The 22,490-nt window shown below is 46.2% G+C and overlaps 2 pseudogenes; both read right to left on the bottom strand.

The window, feature by feature from the left end:
• Window positions 1–3,167: 3,167 nt before the first annotated feature.
• Window positions 3,168–6,766, bottom strand: Gm8501 (annotated as a pseudogene).
• A 10,056-nt stretch (window positions 6,767–16,822) lies between these two features.
• Window positions 16,823–19,192, bottom strand: Gm5639 (annotated as a pseudogene).
• Between the last annotated feature and the right edge of the window lie 3,298 nt (window positions 19,193–22,490).

Below are 22,490 nucleotides of genomic sequence, written 5' to 3'. Positions count from 1 at the left end.
AAATTCATACCACTTAAGTGCCTTAATAAAGAAACTGGAGAGATCCTACACTAGCAACTAAACAGCACACCTGAAAGCTCTAGAACCAAAAGAAGCAAGCACACCAAAGAGGAGTAGAAGGCAGAAAATAATCAAAACCAGGGCTGAAATCAATCAATTAGAAACAAAGAGAACAATACAAAAAAAAATCAATGAAACTAAGAGTTGGTATTTGAGAAAATCAACAAGGTAGGCAAACCCATAGTCAACCTAACTAAAAGGCAGAGAGACAGTACCCAAATAAACAAAATCAGAGATAAAAATGGAGATATAACAACAGACACCGAGGAAATCCAAAGAATCATTAGGTCTTATTTCAAAAGCCTGGAAAATCTAAATGAAATGGATGGAAAATTGGAAAATCTAAATGAAATGGATGGAAAATTGGAAAATGTAAATGAAATGGATGATTTTCTAGACAAATACCAATTATACACATTAATATATTCCATTAACTGAATTGTAGTTCTTTAGCTGAGATAGCTATCTCCTAAGACCTCTGAACTGGCCATTGTTGGGAGCTGGAGAAATGGTTCAATAGTCAAAATTATTTACTACTTTTGTAGAGGACTGTTACATTGTGTCTCACTGTAACTCCAGTTCTATGGGATCCAATTCTGTTTTTCTGACCTCCACAGGCACCAGGCACACATGTGATAAACATAGATACATGCAGGTAAAACATTCATATGATATGCATAAAATATACAAAACTAAAAAAAAAATAAGTTATCCTTGGGTTTTGCTTATCTTTTGTTTCTTCTTACTTTTTTCTTGTTTGTTTCTACTTTTTTTGCTGTTTTTTTTTTCCTCCTGATCTGAAACCATCTCCCCTAGGGAACCCTTGCTGAGTTTTCCTTCAAAACCTTTTTTTTTTTTAAATGTGGGGAATATAATTTCTAGAACAATCTGGGTGTTTCAGAAGTTCCTTGCTGCTGCGTTCATTATTTCTTTTAGAGTTCTATAGTGTCCAGTTCTAGAAATCACATACACACTGGAAAGATTAAGCTGTCTCATAGCCCTTAGAGTATAACTTACATAAAACTTACAACAATAATAAATAATAATAACAAAGGTAATCTTCCACCACAGTAATGAAAAGATGATATAAAGAGTGTTTGCACATCTGGCCTTTTCTTGCTTTTTATTCATTGTAGGATGTGTTGTATAGAGCTACCCTGAGGTACATACTGTAAACTTCCTCATTAGCCTTGGATTTGTTGATTCAGGGAAACATATAGTTTCCCAATTTCCTTCCAGTCATTCTGTTCACTTGAAGCTTATTCTTGTACAGGTTCTCAAGAAAGGTGTCATGACAACACCATTCTGCAAGTCATTGCATGTCCATGAGGCTTTGCTGCATTCACACTCTGAAGGTGAGCTTGGTTGGATTTGAAATCCTTTGCTATGACTCCCCGACCGCCTTTTAAAATTTCATTCTGTCCAAGAGCATTGCTTTTGGGCACTTTAAGGGGAATTTAATTTTCTTTTTATTATACCCTTAACCTCTTTGGCTACATAGCCAGACTTGTTTTCCTTTAAAGTTCAAGAATTTCACTAAAATACAATTTGGTTTTGCTTGTTATGAACTAGTTTTCTTAGGTAACTTTTGTTTCTTTTCTGTTTGTGGTTTTGAAAGCACAGGAAATGTTCATTGAATTAAGCATTTTCATGTTTGTCCTTTTCATTTGCTTTATTTATTTATTTTTCATCTCGGCGATAAGTACTATTTACAGCATAGTTTTATATTTGTCCTCTCTCTCAAGTCCTCTTCCTCTCTTTGCCATTTTATTTTAAATGTTGACCTGGTTTCTTCATCTATTTCATCTTCATTATATACATTTCAAATGTTATCCCGAAAGTTCCCTATACCCTCCCTCTGCCCTGCTCCCCTATCCACCCACTCCCACTTCTTGGCCCTGGTGTTCCCCTGTACTGGGGCATATAGAGTTTGCAATACCAAGGGGCCTCTCTTCCCAGTGATGGCAGACCAGGCCATCTTCTGCTACATATGCAGCTAGAGATACAAGCTCTGGGGGTACTGGTCAGTTCATATTGTTGTTCCACTTATAGGGTTACAGACCCCTTCAGCTCCTTGGGTGCTTTCTCTAGCTTCTCCATTGGGGGCCCTGTGTCTCTTGTATTTCTTTAAGGGAGTTATTTATGTCCTTCTTAAAGTCCTCTATCATCATCATGAGATGTGATTTTAAATTAGAGTCTTGCTTTTCTGGTGCTTTGGGGTATCCAGGGCTTACTGTGGTGGGAGAACTGGTTTCTGATGATGCCAAATAGCCTTGGTTTCTCTTCTTTAGGTTCTTGCCCTTGCCTCTCACCATCTGGTTATCTCTGGTGTTAGCTGGTCTTGCTGTCTCTGACTATGGCCTGTGTGTCAGTATTCCTGGTAGACTAGTTCTCTCCGGGAGGAATTTGGGTATGGAGTGTTGTGGCACAGGGTCAGCTCTGCAGAGCAGATAGAAACCTGAAGGATCCTGTCCCTGGTAATTCCTTGGTTCCTGTGTCCTGAGGGCTCTAGGAAAGTCCCCCAGAGCAGAAGTGGTGGTCTTATCTGTGCTCACAGGTATCTAGCCATTTCTTACTGATACATATTGTATTTTGAACAAATTCTCCCCTTTCTTACCCTACCTATTCACTTAGTTTTCCTAGACAATTTTGCTTCTAATTTGTCTAAAAATTCTCTCTCTCTCTCTCTCTCTCTCTCTCTCTCTCTCTCTCTCTCTCTCTCTGTGTGTGTGTGTATGTGTATTTACTCTTTGCCTTTTTTTCTTCTCCCAAAGAACATAGACTAGCCAGGTTGTTGGATCTCAGTAGCTTATTCTCTTCAAAGCTAAGAATAACATATATCATTTGGTTGGTTGTATACCTTTTCTGTCTACTTTCAGGCAAGTCTGCCTTACTGCTCCTTCCTATGTTTCTACCCTTCTCTGTTCTATATATATTTTCTTCCTCAATCTTTTCCTAGTCCACTATTCACAACGTATTACTTAAGGTTTGTTTTCATGGGGGTTGTTTTTTCATTTTGGCTCAACACAAAGTAACCAAAAACCGACACATCTGCTTAGTGGGGTATATTCATGAATAATGCTGGAAAGGACCTTGTTTATCCACATCTACTCATAGTCCCAGTCATGGGCACAAGACTTGTAGTCAATTGGTTCTTCAGGCTTAAACCATACAGTGATTTTTTTTCTCAGCATTTTTTTTTCTGAATTGTTGACAAATTGAATGTAGAAATCCCCTTTAATGGTGCCCGTTTTAGAATCGGCAGGATTGGTCTTACTCAACATCAGTTGGCCAGGCTTTATCACACTGAGCTCCTCCCATGGCCTCCACAAACCCTAAATTCTTAGCCTGGGGAAGAAAGGATTGTTTTTCAGGTCATTGTAGTGCTGCTGTTTCAGGTGCTGGTCAGAAGCCCAAAGGCGCTTCATGGTCATTATGAGGAATCCCTTCTGGTTGAAACCTTTGATGATCTTGTCCACTAGCCTGTGTTGTATGCCTTCTGACTTGATGGCAATGCAGGTGTGCTTGAGGTTAGCAATGGTCTGAAAGCTAGTGTATTTGGCCTGTGATTAGCTTTGAGGAGAGACTGGAGCCATCAGTGAACCAGTGAGGTAAGTGGAGAAAGGGTGGGAGGCATGGGCACGGTGATTATTTTTAATAGGCTATTACTATAATTTTAATTTTTGAGAAATAGTTTCATTGTTGCCTCAGCAAGCTTTGAATGTGTGATCCTCCTGACTGAGCCTCCAGAGTACTTGAGATTTCATATGTTCGATGAGCACACACGACTTGGATTATTTTTTCAATGACTTTACTCTAGTTTAAAATGAGGGAGTCTAGGAAGGTGTTTTTCTGCTTTTATTCCTTTCCCCTGTTAGTGCTTTGCATAAGATATGTCTTTGATTATCTTCTGTTAGTTCATTTTCATACGAAGTGAAACTTGTTTTCCTGTTTTTAGGGAAGAATAGTACAGCACAGGCTGATTATCTCTGTTCACATATGTGGAGCGCCCTCTTCTGTTGACTTTGTGAACCCTTCAATGCTGGTATCTTGTTTTGAGTTCTTTGTGTACTTTTTACCATCTCCTTTGTGGGGGATGTTCTTGTTTCTTGGTCACTATGTTCATCTCTTTGCATCTTTATGCTATCCCTTGCACATATCCTCAGTGAAATCTCCCTCAGTCCTCCTGAAAGAAACATTTGAGAATCCATCGAGCTAAGTTCTTCTCACCCTCTTTAGACCCCCCTTTAGACCTACTGAGTGTTGACAGGCCCTCAGGTTATCAGGAGTGTGGGTTGTTCTTAGCTGCTGCTTCTGTGTGTATGAGTCTCTGCAGTCTCCAGGGATATCTTCTATTCCTTATGATTCCTGGGTTCTTTCCCTTGCTTGTTCCCAGGCTTGCCACTGAAGATTAGTACACAGAAATCAGATTTTCTAATCTAATTTCATCAGAAAACAGAATCATGGTGTCTATGGATTGATTCTTTAGGCTTCCAAATTTGCTTTGTTTTTGTCCCTGAATCAGTCCTTCTGCCCCGAGTCATCCCTGAGAAAGGACGAACATAACTTCCCCTTCAAAGTCAAGCCCCTATTCTTTGTGATGTGGGCTTAGTTTGGGGGTCACCAATTGACTGGAAACTGCTGGCTGTCAGAATATCTGCTGCACTTCCTGGCTTATCTTCTGTACTATTTGTTTTATTGGGTCACTTTTTTTTTCCTTTGGTCTCAGTACCAGTTAAGTAAAGGATACCAGGCTGCCTTACTCAGGCCACATTCTCCAACCCACAGGCCACCAACCATCTCTAATCTACACTAAGATGGACTTAACTTCCAAACGAAGCTCAGGATTCATTTTTAAAAATACAGAAGTCTTAATGTATGTAAAAAATATCCTAGTTCCAGTGCACTGTCTCTTTTTTGTTTCACACTTCTGCCCTCTTCTTACTTGGACTCCTCTGGAGAAAGCTGATGAGGCTGGGAGCTATTAGTTCACTTCCTTTACCTCCCCAAACTATAGCGTTGTTTTTTCTGTACTCTGGTAAATTATTTACATACAGTATCTTTTTATTTTTAACTTACATTGACCCTTTGAGTTTATTTCAAATATATGAAATGTATAGGCAGTACTTCCTGATTCATAGATAAAGAAGTAGAGATAAAAAGAGGCAAACAGGGGCTGGCGAAATGGTTCAGCGGGTAAGAGCACTGACTGCTCTTCCGAAGGTCCTGAGTTCAAATCCCAGCAACCACATGGTGGCTCACAACCATCCGTAATGAGATCTGACACCCTCTTCTGGTGTGTCTGAAGACAGCTACAGTGTACTTAATTATAATAATAAATAAATCTTTTTTTATAAAAAGAGGCAAATAGTAAATTAAACTAGCCAGTTAGATGCATTTCTAATGGAATACAGTCCTCCAAATTTGTTAAGTACCTGTTCGCATTTATAAAGTTAAAGAAGCTTTCTTGATGAGTTTGCTGTTGATGGCAACCAAGTTCAATTTCAAGTGATGGTATCTAAAGCCAGGAGATTGATATGGTCTAGCAGAGCAATTCTCGAACTTGAAGTTTCGTCAGAATGAAAAGAAAAGGATTGTGAAAATATGGTCTTCTGGGTTCCTCTCTTTGGAGCTCCTTTTCAGCAGGTCAAGATCTTTCTCACAAAGTTCCTGGGAAATGTTGATACTGCAGGTTCCACACTCCTGGGTCTGAATGTAGCTAGGAACAGAAGGCACATGAAGTTCAGATTTTAATGTTAGGAGCATGAAAAGGAGCAGTTAGAAGTAGATAGGAAAACAAGAGCAGGGTGATAGAGTATTAGAATCACTGGCTGAGATGAGAAGGAAAAAAAAAGTGTGGAAAGTTTGCAGATAGGACACCATGAAGGGGTAAAGTGGGGGGGCTTTGAGGTCTCCTATGCTCAAGCTCTGCCCAGTATGGAATCTAGCTTCCTCCTTGCTGCAAGCAGATCAAGAAGTAGAACTCGGTTTCAGCACCATGTCTGCCTGCCTGTCGCCATGTTTCTTGCCATGACAACAATGGACTAACCTCTGAAACTGTAAGCCAGCCCCAGTGAAATGTTTCCTTTTATAAGATTGCTGTGGTCATAGTGTCTCTTCACAACCAAACTAAGAAAGGGCATAAGATCATGCTACCCATGAGCTTACCATTTTTTGCTGCCATATCTGAGTGTCCCAAGCATCATCCATGGGCCCAGCTCACACAGGCCACAGACTATTCTAGACTTACATCAGTTCTCAGACATGGCTGGTGGTCAGTGCTGTGCTGGCCAAGGTTGGGTTTCTCATACCCTCACTCACATGTGGGACACCCCTTTAACACTGAATGACAATTAAGATGTCCAGCTTCTGCTGAAAATGGAGATAAAGAGGGAGGTGGAGATCAGATCTGTTTAGCTAAGGTAAAACAGAGAGCAAGGTCCATATACCAGTTGTTGCTAATAAGAAGTGAAAAGTTAGCTATGAGAGTGGATGACAGAGGTTGAATTTCGGGAAAATCATTGAGGAGTTGAGAAAAAGAAGGAATGGAGGGTTCAGGTCCATTCTGGATTGCATAGGGTTTGAGGACTCCAGAGTCTCAAGAAGCCAAGACTGAAGTAGTGGTGGAAAAGACAAAGGACAGGAGATAACAGGCTAATGAGCAGATTAATGTGGCACTTAGGAAACTTACCTGTTCTTGTTCCATGGCAGGCACTCAGAATATGAAAAATGGGAGCAAGTTCACTTGCAAAATGTGAAGGATAAATTGTCTTCTAACTCTTGAAGAGGATGCTGTACATAGGGAAAATGGTGCTGTTGGGGCAAATAGGCCCATGCCTGGCAGATGGTAAGAAGGGAGGGTTTTGTTGTCAGAACATATGCACAATGGGACAGTTAAAGTCATAGGAGAGGCTGAGTATTCAGGTGAGAATATGTCTGACATGTAGCCTCTTGACTATTGCACAAGATGGTGCTTGGGTATATAGAACACAATTACTTTAGGTGTGGCCTTCTCTTGCAAAAGCCATTAACAGACTGGAATTATTAATTCCTAACCTAGGCAGACTGGAAAGCAGAAAGAAAGGTGGTATCAGTGCTTTATATATTTTTAAAGGAAGGCTTGAGTTATACTGCGTTGGTAGCTTTTACAGAGAGACAGTTCACAGCACAGAGGGAAATTTGGTTCAATTTAAAATTCTTCTATACATTGTTAATATTTAGGGTGTGTACATGGTTATCGTTGTGTATGGTTGTACACAATGCTACTAATGCATGTCAGGGCTGCTTCTCATCAGCACAAATGTACTAAATGCGACAGTGAGATGACATCAGGTTCCTTCCACATTTATTTTCCACAAAGTGTTTTAGACAAGGTCTCTCACTAAACCAGGCACTTGCCACTTGAGCTATACCTGCTGGTTAGGAAGACCCTTGTTCTTGTCTCTATAGATTGACTACTAAGAGTACAATCATCTTCACCATGCTTGGCTATGTACACATGTAAGAACCCAATGTGTGCATAAAGGAAAGCCAGTAGTTAGCATCAAAACCTAACATTAACCATTCCCCGAAATCAACAGGAGGGGAAGAAGTATTGTAAATTCGGACACTCAGGCTGGAGAACACATAGATATTTCACAGGCATTCAGCAGAGAACAACTGGAGAGTGGACTCAGGTGCTTATAAAGATGTACTTCAGAGTTCATAGAAGAAAGAACTCAGCACCCTATCAACAAAATATGACAAACATAAAGATCAAAAGAGGAGGAAACAGGACCTTCTGGGAGGCATGTCAGGGCTGCTTCTCATCAGTACACCCCAGGAACAGTGACTCCAAAGAAAGGCAGGCCTTTTCCCTTTCCTGCAGACACCAGAAGTCTCTGATCTCAGAAATGTGAGAAAAGCTGAGATGCCAATGCCTGGTGCAGAGCCCACAAGGTCGGCAAATCAATCTCTCTCTCTCTCTCTCTCTCATTAAGAGTATGAAGTCTCTGGCATGTGGAGGATGGCTGAGAATGTAAAGTGCTTCCTGCATGGGGTGAAAACCTGAGTTCATTACCCAGTACTCATACAAAAGGGGGAAAAAAGGTATGCAGACAGGCATGTTTAATCTCAGCACTGGGGTAACAGAGACAGGGGGATCAAAAGAGCAGCCTGGCAAGCCATAATTCTAGAAAAATCAGCGAGCAGCAGGTTCAGTCAGAGGTCCTGTCTCAAAAACTAGAGAGAATAACTGAAGAAGACATCAGATCTTGATATATGACTCCCGCACACTTGTGCATGCACACACTTGTACATAAATACGGAGAGATACAGAGAGAGAAAGGGAGAGAGAAAAACAGACACACACACACACACACAGTTGGGGGGAGAGAGAGACAAATACACACACACAGGAGAGAGAGAGAGAGAGACAGACAGACAGACACAGACACACAGAGTTGGGGGGGAGAGAGACAGACACACACACACACACAGGAGAGAGAGAGAGAGAGAGATTGTAAAGCACAATAGACTGTTTTCTTGCGTTTTGTTGCCTCTTGTTCTTTGCATTGTTGTTGTTCCAGGGTCACAACATTTCCAACCCCTTCTATGACTTCAAAGCACAGCCTCAAAACACACATCTGTTCTCTTCCTCGGCATGAGTGAGTGAAGGAGGAAGTAATGGAGAAAAGAGTGGAGCCCAGCCCCATCTATAGCAGCACCCTAGAGAGAAAGAAGATTGGAGAGGGGAACACGTGCCAGAGACCCAGTGTCGTCAGGAACCTGGTGTGCTGTCTAGGTGCATGGGGTCCGTGCAGAGAGGCGGCAGCCTGTGCTCTAGCTCGCCAACACTCCACACAGGGCTAATGACTTTCCAGAGAGGCACCCCCACGGGACTTGTGCGTGTTGGGGCACCGGCGAAAGAGAGCCAAAAGGCCAGGCCTGGACTGAAGCTTACAGGATCAGTAGAGCTGTCTTAGACATCTACACTGTCAAGCAGGAACGTGAACATTTATTTCGAGGGGGTAAAGAAACACTTAGTGAGACAGCCGGCCACCTTCCTGGTGAGAGCACGGGGTCTGCCTGGCCTGAGAGGTTTGTGGCACAGGCGCCGGCGGGAGCCTTCTTGGCTCCGGGACTCCGCGGAGGGCAGGCTGCACGGGTGACCGTGTGGAATACAGAGTGCCAGCTGTTTCTGGGACGGGCGAGAGAGTCGCAGAGCTTCTGGGCGGCGCCATCTTTAGCTCCAGACAGCCGGCCACCTTCCTGGTGAGAGCACGGGGTCTGCCTGGCCTGAGAGGTTTGTGGCACAGGCGCCGGCGGGAGCCTTCTTGGCTCCGGGACTCCGCGGAGGGCAGGCTGCACGGGTGACCGTGTGGAATACAGAGTGCCAGCTGTTTCTGGGACGGGCAAGAGAGTCGCAGAGCTTCTGGGCGGCGCCATCTTCAGCTCCAGACAGCCGGCCACCTTCCTGGTGAGAGCACGGGGTCTGCCTGGCCTGAGAGGTTTGTGGCACAGGCGCCGGCGGGAGCCTTCTTGGCTCCGGGACTCCGCGGAGGGCAGGCTGCACGGGTGACCGTGTGGAATACAGAGTGCCAGCTGTTTCTGGGACGGGCAAGAGAGTCGCAGAGCTTCTGGGCGGCGCCATCTTTAGCTCCAGACAGCCGGCCACCTTCCTGGTGAGAGCACGGGGTCTGCCTGGCCTGAGAGGTTTGTGGCACAGGCGCCGGCGGGAGCCTTCTTGGCTCCGGGACTCCGCGGAGGGCAGGCTGCACGGGTGACCGTGTGGAATACAGAGTGCCAGCTGTTTCTGGGACGGGCGAGAGAGTCGCAGAGCTTCTGGGCGGCGCCATCTTTAGCTCCAGACAGCCGGCCACCTTCCTGGTGAGAGCACGGGGTCTGCCTGGCCTGAGAGGTTTGTGGCACAGGCGCCGGCGGGAGCCTTCTTGGCTCCGGGACTCCGCGGAGGGCAGGCTGCACGGGTGACCGTGTGGAATACAGAGTGCCAGCTGTTTCTGGGACGGGCGAGAGAGTCGCAGAGCTTCTGGGCGGCGCCATCTTTAGCTCCAGACAGCCGGCCACCTTCCTGGTGAGAGCACGGGGTCTGCCTGGCCTGAGAGGTTTGTGGCACAGGCGCCGGCGGGAGCCTTCTTGGCTCCGGGACTCCGCGGAGGGCAGGCTGCACGGGTGACCGTGTGGAATACAGAGTGCCAGCTGTTTCTGGGACGGGCAAGAGAGTCGCAGAGCTTCTGGGCGGCGCCATCTTCAGCTCCAGACAGCCGGCCACCTTCCTGGTGAGAGCACGGGGGTCTACCTGGCCTGAGAGGTTTGTGGCACAGGCGCCGGCGGGAGCCTTCTTGGCTCCGGGACTCCGCGGAGGGCAGGCTGCACGGGTGACCGTGTGGAATACAGAGTGCCAGCTGTTTCTGGGACGGGCGAGAGAGTCGCAGAGCTTCTGGGCGGCGCCATCTTCAGCTCCAGACAGCCGGCCACCTTCCTGGTGAGAGCACGGGGGTCTGCCTGGCCTGAGAGGTTTGTGGCACAGGCGCCGGCGGGAGCCTTCTTGGCTCCGGGACTCCGCGGAGGGCAGGCTGCACGGGTGACCGTGTGGAATACAGAGTGCCAGCCGTTTCTGGGACGGGCGAGAGAGTCGCAGAGATTCTGGGGCGGCACCATCCTCAGCTCCAGACAACCAGCCACCTTCCCGGCAAGAGCCACAGAGCTTCTGAGGCTGCGACATCTTCGACTCCAGACAACTGGCCACCTTCCTGGCCAAAGCAACACAGCTTCTGGGAAAGATTCTGTTTTGGGCCTTCACCTTCAGCCAGGAGGAGGTCCAAACACCAGATAACTGTACACCTTCCCTGAGAGAGGAGAGCTTGCCTACAGAGACTGCTCTGACCACTGAAACTCAGAGAAGAGAGCTTGTCTCCCACGCCTGCTGATAGAGGGTAACAAAATCAACAGAGGAACAATCTTTTAACAAAGACAACTATAACAACTAACTCCAGAGATTGCCAGATGGCGAAAGGTAAACGTAAGAATCCTACTAACAGAAGCCAGGACCACTCACCATCATCAGAACCCAGAACGCCCACTTCGCCCAATCCAGGACACCCTAACACACCTGAAAAGGTAGACCTGGATTTAAAAGCATATCTCATGATGATGGTAGAGGACATAAAGAAGGAATTCAACAACTCACTTAAAGAAATACAGGAGAACACTGCTAAAGAGTTACAAGTCCTTAAAGAAAAACAGGAAAACACTGCTAAAGAGTTACAAGTCCTTAAAGAAAAACAGGAAAACACAACCAAACAGGTAGAAGTCCTTATAGAAAAACAGGAAAACACATCCAAACAGGTGATGGAAATGAACAAAACCATACTAGACCTAAAAAGGGAAGTAGACACAATAAAGAAAACCCAAAGTGAGGCGACGCTGGAGATAGAAACCCTAGGAAAGAAATCTGGAACCATAGATGCCAGCATCAGCAACAGAATACAAGAGATGGAAGAGAGAATCTCAGGTGCAGAAGACTCCATAGAGAACATCGGCACAACAATCAAAGAAAATGGAAAATGCAAAAAGATCCTAACTCAAAACATCCAGGAAATCCAGGACACAATGAGAAGACCAAACCTACGGATAATAGGAGTGGATGAGAATGAAGATTTTCAACTCAAAGGACCAGCAAACATCTTCAACAAAATTATTGAAGAAAACTTCCCAAATCTAAAGAAAGAGATGCCCATGAACATACAAGAAGCCTACAGAACTCCAAATAGACTGGACCAGAAAAGAAATTCCTCCCGACACATAATAATCAGAACACCAAATGCACTAAATAAAGATAGAATACTAAAAGCAGTAAGGGAAAAAGGTCAAGTAACATATAAAGGCAAGCCTATCAGAATTACACCAGATTTTTCACCAGAGACTATGAAAGCCAGAAGAGCCTGGTCAGATGTTATACAGACACTAAGAGAACATAAATGCCAGCCCAGGCTACTATACCCAGCCAAACTCTCAATTACCATAGATGGAGAAACCAAAGTATTCCACGACAAAACTAAATTCACCCATTATCTCTCCACGAATCCAGCCCTTCAAAGGATAATAACAGAAAAAAAACAATACAAGGACGGGAACCACGCCCTAGAAAAAACAAGAAGATAATCCATCAACAAACCTAAAAGAAGACAACCACAAGAACAGAATGCCAACTTTAACAACAAAAATAACAGGAAGCAACAATTACCTTTCCTTAATATCTCTTAATATCAATGGACTCAATTCCCCAATAAAAAGACATAGACTAACAGACTGGCTACACAAACAGGACCCAACATTCTGCTGCTTACAGGAAACCCATCTCAGGGAAAAAGACAGACACTACCTCAGAGTGAAAGGCTGGAAAACAATTTTCCAAGCAAATGGTCTGAAGAAACAGGCTGGAGTAGCCATTCTAATATCGGATAAAATCGACTTCCAACCCAAAGTTATCAAAAAAGACAAGGAGGGACACTTCATACTCATCAAAGGTAAAATCCTCCAAGAGGAACTCTCAATTCTGAATATCTACGCTCCAAATGCAAGGGCAGCCACATTCATTAAAGACACTTTAGTAAAGCTCAAAGCACACATTGCACCTCACACAATAATAGTGGGAGACCTCAACACACCACTTTCATCAATGGACAGATCGTGGAAACAGAAACTAAACAGGGACACAGTGAAACTAACAGAAGTTATGAAACAAATGGACCTGACAGATATCTACAGAATATTTAATCCTAAAACAAAAGGATATACCTTCTTCTCAGCACCTCACGGGACCTGCTCCAAAATTGACCATATAATTGGTCACAAAATAAGCCTCAACAGATACAAAAATATTGAAATTGTCCCATGTATCCTATCAGACCACCATGGCCTAAGACTGATCTTCAATAACAACATTAAGAATGGAAAGCCAACATTCACGTGGAAACTGAACAACACTCTTCTCAATGATACCTTGGTCAAGGAAGGAATAAAGAAAGAAATTAAAGACTTTTTAGAGTTTAATGAAAATGAAGCCACAACGTACCCAAACCTTTGGGACACAATGAAAGCATTTCTAAGAGGGAAACTCATAGCTCTGAGTACCTCCAAGAAGAAACGGGAGAGAGCACATACTAGCAGCTTGACAACACATCTAAAAGCTCTAGAAAAAAAGGAAGCAAATTCACCCAAGAGGAGTAGACGGCAGGAAATAATCAAACTCAGGGGTGAAATTAACCAAGTGGAAACAAGAAGAACTATTCAAAGAATTAACCAAACGAGGAGTTGGTTCTTTGAGAAAATCAACAAGATAGATAAACCCTTAGCTAGACTCACTAGAGGGCAAAGGGACAAAATCCTAATCAACAAAATCAGAAATGAAAAGGGAGACATAACAACAGATCCTGAAGAAATCCAAAACACCATCAGATCCTTCTACAAAAGCTTATACTCAACAAAACTGGAAAACCTGGATGAAATGGACAAATTTCTGGACAGATACCAGGTACCAAAGTTGAATCAGGATCAAGTTGACCTTCTAAACAGTCCCATATCCCCTAAAGAAATAGAAGCAGTTATTAATAGTCTCCCAACCAAAAAAAGCCCAGGACCAGATGGGTTTAGTGCAGAGTTCTATCAGACCTTCAAAGAAGATCTAATTCCAGTTCTGCACAAACTATTTCACAAGATAGAAGTAGAAGGTACTCTACCCAACTCATTTTATGAAGCCACTATTACTCTGATACCTAAACCACAGAAAGATCCAACAAAGATAGAGAACTTCAGACCAATTTCTCTTATGAATATCGATGCAAAAATCCTTAATAAAATTCTCGCTAACCGAATCCAAGAACACATTAAAGAAATCATCCATCCTGACCAAGTAGGTTTTATTCCAGGGATGCAGGGATGGTTTAATATACGAAAATCCATCAATGTAATCCATTATATAAACAAACTCAAAGACAAAAACCACATGATCATCTCGTTAGATGCAGAAAAAGCATTTGACAAGATCCAACACCCATTCATGATAAAAGTTTTGGAAAGATCAGGAATTCAAGGCCCATACCTAAACATAATAAAAGCAATCTACAGCAAACCAGTAGCCAACATCAAAGTAAATGGAGAGAAGCTGGAAGCAATCCCACTAAAATCAGGGACTAGACAAGGCTGCCCACTTTCTCCCTACCTTTTCAACATAGTACTTGAAGTATTAGCCAGAGCAATTCGACAACAAAAGGAGATCAAGGGGATACAAATTGGAAAAGAGGAAGTCAAAATATCACTTTTTGCAGATGATATGATAGTATATATAAGTGACCCTAAAAATTCCACCAGAGAACTCCTAAACCTGATAAACAGCTTTGGTGAAGTAGCTGGATATAAAATTAACTCAAACAAGTCAATGGCCTTTCTCTACACAAAGAATAAACAGGCTGAGAAAGAAATTAGGGAAACAACACCGTTCTCAATAGTCACAAATAATATAAAATATCTCGGCGTGACTCTAACTAAGGAAGTAAAAGATCTGTATGATAAAAATTTCAAGTCTCTGAAGAAAGAAATTAAAGAAGATCTCAGAAGATGGAAAGATCTCCCATGCTCATGGATTGGCAGGATCAACATTGTAAAAATGGCTATCTTGCCAAAAGCAATCTACAGATTCAATGCAATCCCCATCAAAATTCCAACTCAATTCTTCAACGAATTAGAAGGAGCAATTTGCAAATTCATCTGGAATAACAAAAAACCTAGGATAGCAAAAACTCTTCTCAAGGATAAAAGAACCTCTGGTGGAATCACCATGCCTGACCTAAAGCTTTACTACAGGGCAATTGTGATAAAAACTGCATGGTACTGGTATAGAGACAGACAAGTAGACCAATGGAATAGAATTGAAGACCCAGAAATGAACCCACACACCTATGGTCACTTGATCTTCGACAAGGGAGCTAAAACCATCCAGTGGAAGAAAGACAGCATTTTCAACAATTGGTGCTGGCACAACTGGTTGTTATCATGTAGAAGAATGCGAATCGATCCATACTTATCTCCTTGTACTAAGGTCAAATCTAAGTGGATCAAGGAACTTCACATAAAACCAGAGACACTGAAACTTATAGAGGAGAAAGTGGGGAAAAGCCTTGAAGATATGGGTACAGGGGAAAGATTCCTGAACAGAACAGCAATGGCTTGCTCTGTAAGATCGAGAATTGACAAATGGGACCTAATGAAACTCCAAAGTTTCTGCAAGGCAAAAGACACCGTCAATAGGACAAAAAGACCACCAACAGATTGGGAAAGGATCTTTACCTATCCTAAATCAGATAGGGGACTAATATCCAACATATATAAAGAACTCAAGAAGGTGGACTTCAGAAAATCAAATCACCCCATTAAAAAATGGGGCTCAGAACTGAACAAAGAATTCTCACCTGAGGAATACCGAATGGCAGAGAAGCACCTGAAAAAATGCTCAACATCCTTAATCATCAGGGAAATGCAAATCAAAACAACCCTGAGATTCCACCTCACACCAGTCAGAATGGCTAAGATCAAAAATTCAGGTGACAGCAGATGCTGGCGAGGATGTGGAGAAAGAGGAACACTCCTCCATTGTTGGTGGGATTGCAGGCTTGTACAACCACTCTGGAGATCAGTCTGGCGGTTCCTCAGAAAACTGGATATAGTACTACCGGAGGATCCAGCAATACCTCTCCTGGGCATATATCCAGAAGATGCCCCAACTGGTAAGAAGGACACATGCTCCACTATGTTCATAGCAGCCTTATTTATAATAGCCAGAAGCTGGAAGGAACCCAGATGCCCCTCAACAGAGGAATGGATACAGAAGATGTGGTACATCTACACAATGGAGTACTACTCAGCTATTAAAAAGAATGAATTTATGAAATTCCTGGCCAAATGGATGGACCTGGAGGGCATCATCCTGAGTGAGGTAACACATTCACAAAGGAACTCACACAATATGTACTCACTGATAAGTGGATATTAGCCCAAAACCTAAGATACCCAAGATATAAGATACAATTTCCTAAACACATGAAACTCAAGAAAAATGAAGACTGAAGTGTGAACACTATGCCCCTCCTTAGAAGTGGGAGCAAAACACCCTTGGAAGGAGTTACAGAGACAAAGTTTGGAGTTGAGATAAAAGGATGGACCATGTAGACACTACCATATCCGGGGATCCATCCCATAATCAGCTTCCAAATGCGGACACCATTGCATACACTAGCAAGATTATGCTGAAAGGACCCTGATATAGCTGTCTCTTGTCAGAGTATGCCTGGGCCTAGCAAACATAGAAGTGGATGCTCACAGTCGGCTATTGGATGGATCACATGGCCCCCAATGAAGGAGCTAGAGAAAGTACCAAAGAAGCTAAAGGGATCTGCAACCCTATAGGTGGAACAACATTATGAACTAACCAGTACCCCGGAGCTCTTGACTCTAGCTGCATATGCATCAAAAGATGGCCTAGTCGGCCATCACTGGAAAGAGAGGCCCATTGGACACGCAAACTTTATATGCCCCAGTACAGGGGAACGCCAGGGCCATAAAAGGGGAGTGGGTGGGTAGGGGAGAAGGGGTGGGTGGCTATGGGGGACTTTTGGTATAGCATTGCAAATGTAAATGAGCGAAATACCTAATAAAAAATGGAAAAAAAAAAAAAAAAAAAAAAAAAGAAACACTTAGTGAGGAGCTTTGACAGCATCCATTGTGTGCCCCCACGGTCTCCCAGATGTTCCAGTTTGGAGGCACTTCCTGTCTCCTGTCTTGGGAGACTCAGGGGTGACAGCTGAAAGGAGGACGATCCCTTCTAAGGAGTGGGCACAGGAGGGTCCCTGGCAGCCCGAATCCTGGCTGCTGACCTCTTCCTGGCCGCCTTTAAGATGGTCTTGTCGAATAGCTCTTTCTCACGGTAGTGCACGGGTGGGCCACGCAGGTACTTCTCTTCTGCCTCCTTGTAGGTGAGCTCATCCAGGGCAGCGATGGAGCAGATGATGGCTTCTGGAAAAAGAACTTCCATGGTAAACCTCACTTTGTCTCCTCTTGCCAGCGAGAGCAGGGCCTCGTCTGCTTCCTTGGCCACTTCTTGCAAATGTCTGGCCACGAGATGCAGCTGGTCCTCGTCCTCCAGGTAGGTCTCAATGCAGAAGACTTCCCTCTTTGATTTCCAAAGATCGTCCAGCCACCTGGACGGTTTTCTGCCCTTCACGATGTCCAGCAGGTGCTGGTCGGCCCCCTTTCTCTTCACGATGAAGTCCACGAGCTTCTGGTTGGCTCTGTCCCAAGCGGCCCTCATGCGGTCGGGCAGGAGTTTCTTGTAGGGCCCCTTCCCACCCAGGGCGGTCTCCTCCTCCCAATCTTCCAATTCAGCATAGCTCACCTTGGGGAAATCGATATGCAGGTCGCCCTCCTGGACGGCTCTCCTTAGCGGGTAACTGGCTTGGGTGGTGTAGTAGTCCATAAAGGAGCCCAGGAAGGAGCCATGGGCAAGGCCCTCTCTGTAGTGGTCGATCACTGAGAAGCACCAGTTGATGCCCTGGGCGTACAGTCTGCTGGCTCTCCTCACGAGTGATACTTTCTCCCCACAGTCCAGGTGCTTCAACTTGCGGAGAGGGACACGGATACCCCTGCGCTCAAACTGCATGTTGCCCTCGATCAACAGCACCCTCGCCATCTTGTCATTTTCGCTGACACTCTTGACCACCGCTGGCCAGAAAGGAAGGTCCTGAAATTTGAACCAGACCAGCGTTCCTCGCTCAATGGTGCTGGGCCCCTGGGCAGAAGCCACGTTGGTGGCTTTGGCATCTTTTTGAACTCGGGCCCCTCTCCTCTTGAACCTGGTGTTGGTCACCTTTGAATGCACTTGGGGTTCCCGTTCTGGGAGCCCGCACAGTGCACACAGCACATAGGGCTTCTTTTTTTGACTAGCTATGCGGAGTGACCTGCGTAGCTTCGGGACTGGAGGCGTGTAGGCTGCCGATGCCCCCTTTGAGTCTGGCTTCGGGGTCCCCGGGCCAGGATGGTCCTTGTTCTCTGCGAGGGCGGTCTTCCTTTGGGCTCCAGTTGCCCGGATCTCTAGGCCAGCACACTGAACTCGTTTTTTGAGAGCTTTGGGTGAGATAGAGATGTGCCTCAGTGGTCCAGAGGCAGCCTGCTGCTCGTTTTTAGCCCGGGTACCCTCCCTGGAGGCTGGGGCACTCAAAGATCTGAGCTTGGATGTGCCTGGCTTTCTCTTCCCTGGATTACCGCCAGCTTTTCCCAAGGGTGTCTCCGAGTAACTTGGCCACACTCTGGTGCCTCTAAACACATCCCCTTGCATTTCAGAGCACGGGAGGCCTACAGCAGTGTGGTCCTGGGCTTCCCCCACTCGCACTGCAGGCACATTCTGGGAGCCCATCATCGCAGGACCCTGACCTGGGCGGCCCTGCTTCCCAGGACTCCTCTGGGAGAGCCCTTGGCCTTTCTGGTTGCGCCCTTGGAGGCGCAGGCGCTGACCTAGGCTGGAGCTGCTGGAGCTGGCCTGCTCTTTTGGAACCTTTGGAGCCACGGTGCTGGTTCTTTGGCCACCTGCTCTTCCTCCTTGAAACAAGCTGGTTCCCTCGCCCAGAACATCCAGGGCCACCTTGAGGGCTCTCCTGTATGCCCTGGTCTGACCTGGCGAGCCCCTGCCCCGTGACTCCTTTCCTGCCAAGGAGGCGATGCTTATGATTTCAGACTTGTCTAGGGGCCTCACCTCAGAGCTCCTCACTCTCATCTTCTCACCCACAGGCAGTATTTGGACCTCCAGGAAGGGCGCCCCTCTCCTCTTACTATTGGCTGGGGTCCTGGGTCTGGACAACACCCTTGCAGGCCACAGCTGGCCCTTCCAGCCACAGAGTACATACTCTGCAGAGTCCATGGTGACTGAACTCTGGGGCTGTGCTGATCAGGACAGGGTGACTCCTTTGGTTGTTCTGGGCACTGTTGTGACTGCCCGCCGGTCCTCTCTGGCTCTGCTCTCCTGCCTGTGGCGCTGCTCTCCCTCCAGAATCTGGTAGAGAAGTTTGAACTGACCGAAGTCGCTCAGGGTGGTGCGTGCTTATCCTGTAGGGTGGGAGAGGGAAGCAGAGCTGCATTAGGAAGGAGATCGCCTTTAGTGGACAAGGAAGCAGCACCTCAGTGAGGCAAGGCATGAGAAATCAAGGGAGCTGACAGAGTCTGTTCTACAGAATGGAGGATGTGGGAGAAGGTATGGAAGGTTCCAGAGCATCTGTGGGAGACAGTCACAACAATTTTGTTCCTCGACCTGAGGCTGGGGTGGCGAACATCCTCCCAGAGAGATGGGTGTCTTTACAAGGCTTGTGTGTTTTCTTGCCCACCCAGTCAGTGTCTTGGGGCTCACTGGGATTCCCTGGGGGTGGGGGAGCCATCCTCACTGTTTTCTTTCCTAGGGAGGTAGCCCTGTGCTGCTGACACCAGGAGCCCTTGGACTCCTAGGGAACTTGCCTTCCAGGCCAGTGTGTTAGCAGGTTAAAGAGCAATGGGGCTGGGGAAATGTTCATGGTGATTTGCAAGTAAGTGTGGCTGCTGTCATAGCTGCTGGCTTCCTTCTGTCCCAGTCCCCGACCCCAATCCCCACCCCTGTGACGCCAATCTTTTGGTCAGAGCTCTTGTTCCCTACTCCAGCATGGACCTCACTATGGGATCAAGTGTTCGCAGGGCACACCCGGGGAGAGCCCCAAAGAGAAAGCACTTCATTGTGGAGAAATGCTTACTAATTGGCATTCTCAGCAGGATCAGGTGGAGCTCAACAGAATAAGCCAGTGCCTCTGTTGGAATTGTGCACCCGCATGCTGCAACCTCAAGTCTGCAGGAGACCCTGCACATCCCTATCTGCCTGTGATGGGCACTGTTCTAACAAGAGACCCCAGACCACAGAGCTCTCTTGCACACGAGCTCTGTGGCCTAATCTTAATCCACACGGTCTTAAACACATAGAAAATGAATGGCCTGGATGGTACCTTGCCCATCCCTAAGTCCAGTAGTGTCCACACTCATCTGTAACATAGCTCTTCTGTTCATGTTTCCCCATACTCTGCCTCTCAACAGAGTTCCTCCTCCACAGCCATCTCAGGGGAATCTCATTACGTTCTTCTCCTTGGCCCATTTCTCTCTTTCTCTCTCTGTGTCTGTTTGGTGTGGTGTGTTTTTCGTATATGTCTGTGTTTTGTGTGTTTGCATACGTGTGATGTTTGTGTTTTGATGTTTGTGTGTCTTTTTGGTGTGGTGTGTTTTGCGTATATGTCTGTGTTTTGTGTGTTTGTGTATTTGTGATGTGTGTTTTGTGTGTGTGTGTGTGTGTGTGTGTGTGTGTGTGTGTTGTGTCTGGTTTGTATGGGGGTGTGAAGGGCAGGTTGGCTACTGTGTTACTGACTGCCTCTGCCTTGAACCAGTCTGGTTCCTATCAGCAGTGTGTATGTCATGCATGCCTGTGTGAAACAATTTCCTCACCTGTCTGATCCTCAAAAGAGGCCCACTGTGCTTGCTGATAAGTATGGACTACAACACAGAGGAAGGATCAGGGTGGGCTCACATGCCACCGCTGCTCACTGTTTATGCCAGGAAGCAAGCGATCCAGGTCATGACCTGGGCCCCAGCAAGCACAGTGAGGCAGAGCACTGGTGGACTCTGGCCTCCTGAAACAGCTTCCTAAGGACGCTGCTCTTCTTGTGAACTCCTGTTACCCTTGTCCCTTCCGTGAGCATGGGCCAACGGAGCTCATCACGGGACTCCAGACCTTATCTGTGGGAATTTCCAACCATACAGAAATATGGGGGCGGGGAGGACAGATGATATTCTCGTGATCCCCTCGGTCCTTCCCTTCCCTCCCTCTGTATCCACAAACACCTGCTGGTACACTCTAGCTCCCAATTCACTCCACAAACGTGCAGTGTCCCTTCTGTTGTATTCCCACCCATGTCTTACTGACTTCAAATCCGAGTTCACACTGCCTAAAGTGGCTTTCTACATAAAGCAGTCTAGGAATGTCTCAGGGCACACCTTCTGGATGATGCAATAGCACACGTGTACTGTGGAGGTATGGAGTTAAACTTAGGGATCACAGAGACAGTGGCTCTTCATCCTAGGAGGCTGTGTCATCTCCTGGTGTTGGTTTCATCAGATCCAGCACCCTTGGAGTCCTGGGCCTTGTCACACGGATATCTCCTGAGGAAACGGAGGAAAACATGAACGCTTCAGTTACTTTTAGGCTGCCTTCTGCTGGACCTTCCTTGCGCATGCTTTCCAGCAAGGCTAAATGAACCCCCATCAAGTCCAACCATGCCTCTCGACCATCCAGGCATCATGCCTCGAACACGTGAGAGCCCACCCACCCCTCACAGGGTACACTTGGAAACCACAGATGCCCGAGGCACACCTATCGAGTACACTACGCCTTCTACCCTTCTCAGGCTTGCACATGCTTCTGCTTCCCTCACGTGGGGCATTCTCAGCCCCACATAATTCATTCTCAGCCCCAAATAATTCTAATTTCAGTTAGAAAGCATACCTGGGAATACCAAGTATGTGTTCAAGCCCACAAACCAGGGTATCCGTGTAGCATCTGTAGCATCATGCTTCATCATCACATCATGGGATGCACACGCACGAAGCTTGGGGGCTCAGAACACAAGTTCCATGAAGTCAGACTTTAAGGGTGACTGAAAGCAGGGAGCGGAGATGTTCCTGACACACTAGGCTCTTCCTAGGTGAGTTCCAGGTTTATGCATGCACAACTGAAAGCTCCAAGTCACTCGTGCGCTATTACAGGCCGTGCCGGCTATGGCAGAGGTGCACATTGGCCAGGCTCACACAGGGCAGACATGGTTTTCCACAGGGCAAGAGGAAGTGAGGAATACTTGGGACCACCCTGGAGGAGAAAGAGGGTCTTAGATATTGTGGTGAGCTACATGTGTCCCTGTAGATGAAGTAGGTGAAATGATCACACATGGAGAGCCAGGAGAGTCCTGACTGAGGTCAAGTTCTGGAGCCTGAATTCCACAGGGAGTGGAGGAGTGGAGGAGTGGAGGAGGCGGGAAGGGTGGTGTGGGAAAGCTTTGATACAAGGAAGCAGAGACTGAGAAGGGTGGGCAGGACAGCCCGTGTGCTTGCAGAAGGACTAGGGATCTGCCACATGGTCCTGTCTGAAGTCCTTGGGCACAGGAGACATTCATCCAGGTCCACACTTCCACAGTTGGGCCTACTCAAAACAGGTAGGTGTGTGGGTGTTTCAGGTCCTCCCAGGCCTCAAGGGCACCGTTTCCTGTCCACGCACGCATGCGCGGTGGTCGGTGGGACTGTTATGGCCTGATCCCCCATGCCCAGAA

Source organism: Mus musculus, chromosome X, assembly GCF_000001635.26.
Source record: "Mus musculus strain C57BL/6J chromosome X, GRCm38.p6 C57BL/6J".
Taxonomy (NCBI): Eukaryota; Metazoa; Chordata; class Mammalia; order Rodentia; family Muridae; genus Mus; species Mus musculus.
The sequence above is the reverse complement of the archived record's forward strand: the minus strand, read 5'-3'. Positions and strand labels throughout refer to the sequence as shown.